Here is a 7,848-nt window from a genome sequence, read left to right on the forward strand (position 1 = left end):
ATGCAAAATCACTGTATATTTTATAAAACAATTTTCATCTTTTTCATGGCCTTCCCCAAATATGGGTAGTATTTTTGATGACCCTCCCCTAGAGATTGTAATTAATATTACTGGGTGACGCCTCGTGAATCCCTTGACTGACCCCACCCTGTAATAAATGTAACTCTTTCCCTTTACAAAAGGAGGATCCTATTAAAATATCCCATTAACCTTCACTAAAGAAAGAAAGAATCTATTTCTCTATATATGTACTCATATTAATCTTTTTCTAAAAAGGGATTAAGGTGAGTTGAGGTGAAATTGGGTTTAACGTCGCGTCCAAGATTATTGCACTTATATAGCGACGTGCATGCACGTGTATGTGTGTGTGTGGCTGCTTGTACTAGTCCGGACTGATGCCGATTTATAGTGCTAGCTCACTGAGATACCATGCCGCAGTTTAACATGAATACCCCACTCAGACACAGTATACTGACTCCGAGCCGACCAGTCCTTGTTTTAGCCCCTTAATGCCGAGCGCCAGACAGGGTAACAACAAGTACAATCTTTTAACGTCTTTTTGTATGACGCGGCCAGGGATCGAATCCGTGACCTTCCGCTCTCCGGGCGGACGCTCTACCACAAGACCACGGAGGCGGTCAAAAGGGATTAAACTTAACTATATATTTATATCCCGCGAGGATCAGGTTTGTCACAGGTCCCCAGCTTTCTTTAACACGTGATATTGACACGACTGGATCGTGGGGCTAGCCTCTGTAACATGGTTGATTTTATGTCATCATAACCCGAAAGCGTGGATGTTTCTTCATGATATCAATCACCGTTTTGTCTGCCCCAGGCTCAATTATTTACCGGCCGCTGTGATTATAGCTTTGTATTGATCACAGCGGCGTAAAACAACCAAAACAAGTATTTTCATTGACCCCCAAAAGGATGCTGTTCAGCTATTTGCCTTTGGAAAAGAAGGATTCTATTCAACTACATGTATTTCACTTTCATTTACTAAACAAGGAGATCCGGGGTAGAATAGGTCTTCAGCAACCCATGCTTGCTGTAAAAGGCGACTATGCTTGTCGTAAGAGGCGACTAACGGGGTCGGGTGGTCAGGCACGCTGACCTGGTTGATGCGTAGTATCGTATCCCAATTGCGTGGATCCTTCACTGGATTGTCTGGTCTAGACTCGATTATTTGCAGACCGCAGCCATATAGCTGGAATATTGCTGAGTGCAGAGTTAAACAACAAAAACAAACAAACAAACAAACAAACAAACAAACAAACTAAACAACGATTATATACATATTTCTATTTATATTTACCGAAGACAGACTATATTCAACAATCCTCTGGTTCTCTACCAAGGAAGGGTTATATTCAACAGTCCCATTTACCTTTACTGATTACTTAACGACTATCAGAATTAAACAAGACATGCACACCTGCTCTACTCCCACTGTGGTAGATTTGCCCCAAATTATGTTTCTTGGTTTGTCAGCACCATACCCATTCTCGTGGGTTTCACCAAAGTGGTAAACGTCTGAGACCTGCATCACTTCGGGCTTTTCCCCTACCGTGTGCTTACATGGAGAGATATAACTGGAATTCAAACCAATGTTTTTATTGGTCCAGGCATCCGTCGACAAACCAATGTTTCTATTGGTCCAGGCATCCATGACAAACCAATGTTTCTATTGGTCCAGGCATCCATCGACAAACCAATGTTTCTATTGGTCCAGGCATCCATCGACAAACGATTTGTCGAATGTTTCCTTATTGGTCCCAGCCCTATCGACAAACCAATGTTTCTATTGGTCCAGGCATCCATTGACAAACTCATGTTTCTATTGGTCCAGGCATCCATCGACAAACCAATGTTTCTATTGGTCCAGGCATCCATCGACAAACTCATGTTTCTATTGGTCCAGGCATCCATCGACAAACTCATGTTTCTATTGGTCCAGGCATCCATCGAGCAAGCAGGGTTTCTATTGCCTCGGCATCCATCGACAAGCCAATGTTTCTATTGGTCCAGGCATCCATCGACAAACCAATGTTTCCTTATTTGTCCAGGCATCCATCGACAAACCAATGTTTCTATTTGTCCAGGCATCCATCGACAAACTCATGTTTCTATTGGTCCAGGCATCCATCGACAAACTCATGTTTCTATTGGTCCAGGCATCCATCGACAAACCAATGTTTCTATTGGTCCAGGCATCCATCGACAAACTCATGTTTCTATTTGTCCAGGCATCCATCGACAAACCAATGTTTCTATTTGTCCAGGCATCCATCGACAAACCAATGTTTCTATTGGTCCAGGCATCCATCGACAAACTCATGTTTCTATTGGTCCAGGCATCCATCGACAAACTCATGTTTCTATTGGTCCAGGCATCCATCGACAAACTCATGTTTCTATTTGTCCAGGCATCCATCGACAAACCAATGTTTCTATTTGTCCAGGCATCCATCGACAAACTCATGTTTCTATTTGTCCAGGCATCCATCGACAAACTCATGTTTCTATTGGTCCAGGCATCCATCGAGCAAGCAGGGTTTCTATTGCCTCGGCATCCATCGACAAGCCAATGTTTCTATTGGTCCAGGCATCCATCGACAAACCAATGTTTCCTTATTTGTCCAGGCATCCATCGACAAACCAATGTTTCTATTTGTCCAGGCATCCATCGACAAACTCATGTTTCTATTGGTCCAGGCATCCATCGACAAACTCATGTTTCTATTGGTCCAGGCATCCATCGACAAACCAATGTTTCTATTGGTCCAGGCATCCATCGACAAACTCATGTTTCTATTTGTCCAGGCATCCATCGACAAACCAATGTTTCTATTTGTCCAGGCATCCATCGACAAACCAATGTTTCTATTGGTCCAGGCATCCATCGACAAACTCATGTTTCTATTGGTCCAGGCATCCATCGACAAACTCATGTTTCTATTGGTCCAGGCATCCATCGACAAACTCATGTTTCTATTTGTCCAGGCATCCATCGACAAACCAATGTTTCTATTTGTCCAGGCATCCATCGACAAACTCATGTTTCTATTTGTCCAGGCATCCATCGACAAACTCATGTTTCTATTTGTCCAGGCATCCATCGACAAACTCATGTTTCTATTGGTCCAGGCATCCATCGACAAACTCATGTTTCTATTTGTCCAGGCATCCATCGACAAACTCATGTTTCTATTTGTCCAGGCATCCATCGACAAACCAATGTTTCTATTGGTCCAGGCATCCTTTGAAAAACTCATGTTTCTATTGGTCCAGGCATCCATCGACAAACTCATGTTTCTATTGGTCCAGGCATCCATCGACAAACTCATGTTTCTATTGGTCCAGGCATCTATCGACAAACCAATGTTTCTATTGGTCCAGGCATCCATCGACAAACCAATGTTTCTATTGGTCCAGGCATCCATCGACAAACTCATGTTTCTATTGGTCCAGGCATCCATTGACAAACCGATGTTTGGGGGGTGGGGTTGTGGGGTGTGTGTGTGTGTGTGTGTGTGTGGGGGGGGGGGGGGGGGGGGGGGGGGGGGGGGGGGGGTGGGGGTGGGGTGTGTGTGTGTGTGTGTGTGTGTGTGTGTGTGTGTATGATAAATCCGTCCGCTACTTTTGTAATGGACGTATGTCCATGTGTTTAATGTTCGAGTTCGCCTAGCTCCCATGCCTTGCCTAGACAATCTGATTACGACCTAAGAGGATTTATTTAAATAACATGACGTACGTTTTATTGGCGTAATTTACTATGCACAGGCTAACTTGACTATTTGATAGATCACCGTGTAATTTTACAAGTGAAACATCCTTTGAAGAGGAATAAAAATAAATTCATTATTGTAGAATTTGTTTATCTTTTTAACTCCTTGCAACGGAATTCATTGCAAATGGCGACATGTTGTCTTGGCACGCCACCAGTGAAATGAACTCGATATCTTGCTTGGGATCTGTGCAGTCCGGGAATCCGTGCGTTTTTTCCAGATTGTGCGCATATAGGTAGACCGTGTTGTATATGCTAAGTATTCCGAACGCTGGCTGTACACATGTTTACCCTGAAATGAGAAAAGGATCTGCCTGAAGTCGTTAGCAGTCAGTTGCAGGAGATAAAACTGGTACTGAAAACAGCAGCATGGAACGATCACCGTACCATAATGGAGGGCTCATCGTCTGCTTATGTTTTCTAGTCGTACAGATATAGCCTGTCTCTTTATCTGATTTCTAATCACATTGTTCAAAGTGGCAGTCAACCTTACGCGAGGAGGTTTTATTTTGGATGGAAATAGAATGTCTCCCCTGCATTGGGAAATATGCCCACATCTATTTGACAGACTGAGTCGATGCCTTGGGCAACAATATTAGCTCTACCTGCTCCACTGATGAACAATGCCATTAAACAAAAATATCTGTCTGTATTACGATCTACAGAACAGACCATGAATTGTGTCTGTGAAATGTGAAGAGGTGGTAGACTTGTGTGTGTGAACTGTGAAGAGGTGGTAGACTTGTGTGTGTGGATTGTGAAGAGGTGGTAGACTTGTGTGTGTGAAATGTGAAGAGGTGGTAGACTTGTGTGTGTGGATTGTGAAGAGGTGGTAGACTTGTGTGTGTGGATTGTGAAGAGGTGGTAGACTTGTGTGTGTGGATTGTGAAGAGGTGGTAGACTTGTGTGTGTGGATTGTGAAGAGGTGGTAGACTTGTGTGTGTGAAATGTGAAGAGGTGGTAAACTTGTGTGTGTGAAATGTGAAGAGGTGGTAGACTTGTGTGTGTGAAATGTGAAGAGGTGGTAGACTTGTGTGTGTGGATTGTGAAGAGGTGGTAGACTTGTGTGTGTGGAATGTGAAGAGGTGGTAGACTTGTGTGTGTGTGGAATGTGAAGAGGTGGTAGACTAGTGTGTGTGAAATGTGAAGAGGTGGTAGACTTGTGTGTGTGAAATGTGAAGAGTCGGTAGACTTGTGTGTGTGGAATGTGAAGAGGTGGTAGACTTGTGTGTGTGAAATGTGAAGAGGTGGTAGACTTGTGTGTGTGGAATGTGAAGAGGTGGTAGACTTGTGTGTGTGTGGAATGTGAAGAGGTGGTAGACTTGTGTGTGTGGAATGTGAAGAGGTGGTAGACTTGTGTGTGTGAAATGTGAAGAGGTGGTAGACTTGTGTGTGTGGATTGTGATTACGTCGGAGGCGTTTCTCCCATTTATTTAGTGAAAAACAATTTCCAGTCCAGCTATAGTTAAAATCTCCCCCCAGTGTCCCAGCAGTGGTAATGCCTTCGGCTCCCAGCTCTGAAAATACCCGCACACCTACTCTAGGCTCCACCGCTGCACAGAGCAAGTGACACAGGCCGGATATTGGCGTATTGCTCTATAATACTGGGGAATATGCCGGAGATTATGACTGATAGTATTGCTTATAGCGTTCCGGGCAAGTCATCCACGGCCCCGTGGTGTCTCTGCTGTTGAAGGACCTACTGCCATGCGGACCAGCAGTGCCAGGGAACACAATGACCGGGCACACTCTCTGACATTTCTGGTACATGGCCGAACTCGATAGGTAATACAGTTAGGCAACTGTGGTAGTGGTGTGTAGAGAGGTGGTATAAACTGTATGTAGAGAGGTGGTATAACATGTGTGTAGAGAGGTGGTATAAACTGTATGTAGAGAGGTGGTATAACATGTGTGTAGAGAGGTGGTATAAACTGTATGTAGAGAGGTGGTATAAACTGTATGTAGAGAGGTGGTATAAACTGTATGTAGAGAGGTGGTATAAACTGTATGTAGAGAGGCGGTATAACATGTGTGTAGAGAGGTGGTATAACCTTTATGTAGAAAGGTGGTATAAACTGTATGTAGAGAGGTGGATAACACGTATGTAGAGAGGTGGTATAACACGTAGAGAGGTGGTATAACATGTATGTTGAGGGGTGATATAACCTATATGTAGAAAGTGGTATAAACTGTATGTAGAGAGGTGGTATAACATGTATGTGGAGAGGTGGTATTACATGTAGAGAGGTGGTATAACATGTAGAGAGGTGGTATAAACTGTATGTAGAGAGGTGGATAACATGTGTGTAGAGAGGCGGTATAACATGTAGAGAGGTGGTATAAAATGGATGTAGAGAGGCGGTATAACATGTAGAGAGGTGGTATAACATGTATGTGGAGAGTGGTATAACATGTAGAGGGATGGTATAAACTGAATGTAGAGAGGTGGATAACATGTATTTAGAGAGGCGGTATAACATGTAGAGAGGCGGTATAAACTGTATGTGGAGAGGTGGTATTACATGTATGTAGAGAGGTATATAACATGTATGTAGAGAGGTGGATAACATGTATGTAGAGAGCTGGTATAACATGTAGAGAGGCCGTCTAAACTGTATGTAGAGAGGCGGTATAACCTGTATGAAGTGAAAACTGTACGGTATAACCTGTATGTAGTAAAGTAGGGATATCCTGTATGTAGTAAGGCGGTTATAAACTGTATGTAGAGAGGTGGATAACACGTATGTAGAGAGGTGGTATAACTTGTAGAGAGGTGGTATAAACTGTATGTAGAGAGGTGGATAACACGTATGTAGAGAGGTGGTATAACACGTAGAGAGGTGGTATAACATGTATGTTGAGGGGTGATATAACCTTTATGTAGAAAGTGGTATAAACTGTATGTAGAGAGGCGGTATAACATGTATGTGGAGAGGTGGTATTACATGTAGAGAGGTGGTATAACATGTAGAGAGGTGGTATAAACTGTATGTAGGGAGGTGGATAACATGTTTGTAGAGAGGCGGTATAACATGTAGAGAGGTGGTATAACATGGATGTAGAGAGGCGGTATAACATGTAGAGAGGTGGTATAAAATGTATGTAGAGAGGTGGTATAACATGGATGTAGAGAGGCGGTATAACATGTAGAGAGGTGGTATAAACTGTATGTAGAGAGGTGGTATAACATGTATGTGGAGAGGTGGTATTACATGTAGAGAGGTGGTATAACATGTAGAGAGGTGGTATAAACTGTATGTAGGGAGGTGGATAACATGTTTGTAGAGAGGCGGTATAACATGTAGAGAGGTGGTATAACATGGATGTAGAGAGGCGGTATAACATGTAGAGAGGTGGTATAAAATGTATGTGGAGAGGTGGTATAACATGTATGTGGAGAGGTGGTATTACATGTAGAGAGGTGGTATAACATGTAGAGAGGTGGTATAAACTGTATGTAGAGAGGTGGATAACATGTTTGTAGAGAGGCGGTATAACATGTAGAGAGGTGGTATAACATGTAGAGAGGTGGTATAAACTGTATATGGAGAGGGGGTATAACATGTAGAGAGGCAGTATAAACTGTATGTGGAGAGGTGGTATAACATGTATGTTGAGGGGTGGATAACATGTATGCAGAGAGGCGGTATAACATGTATGTAGAGAGGTGGATAACATGTATGTTGAGGGGTGATATAACCTATATGTAGAGAGGCGGTATAAACTGTATGTAGAGAGGTGGATAACATGTATGTAGAGAGGCGGTATAACCTATATGTAGAGAGGCGGTATAAACTGTATATGGAGAGGGGGTATAACATGTAGAGAGGCAGTATAAACTGTATGTGGAGAGGTGGTATAACATGTATGTTGAGGGGTGGATAACATGTATGCAGAGAGGCGGTATAACATGTATGTAGAGAGGTGGATAACATGTATGTTGAGGGGTGATATAACCTATATGTAGAGAGGTGGTATAAACTGTATGTAGAGAGGTGGATAACATGTATGTAGAGAGGCGGTATAACCTATATGTAGAGAGGCGGTATAAACTGTAT

The sequence above is a fragment of the Haliotis rufescens genome, unplaced genomic scaffold (assembly GCF_023055435.1).
Source record: "Haliotis rufescens isolate VD_foot unplaced genomic scaffold, xgHalRufe1.0.p SCAF_1, whole genome shotgun sequence".
Lineage (NCBI taxonomy): Eukaryota > Metazoa > Mollusca > Gastropoda > Lepetellida > Haliotidae > Haliotis > Haliotis rufescens.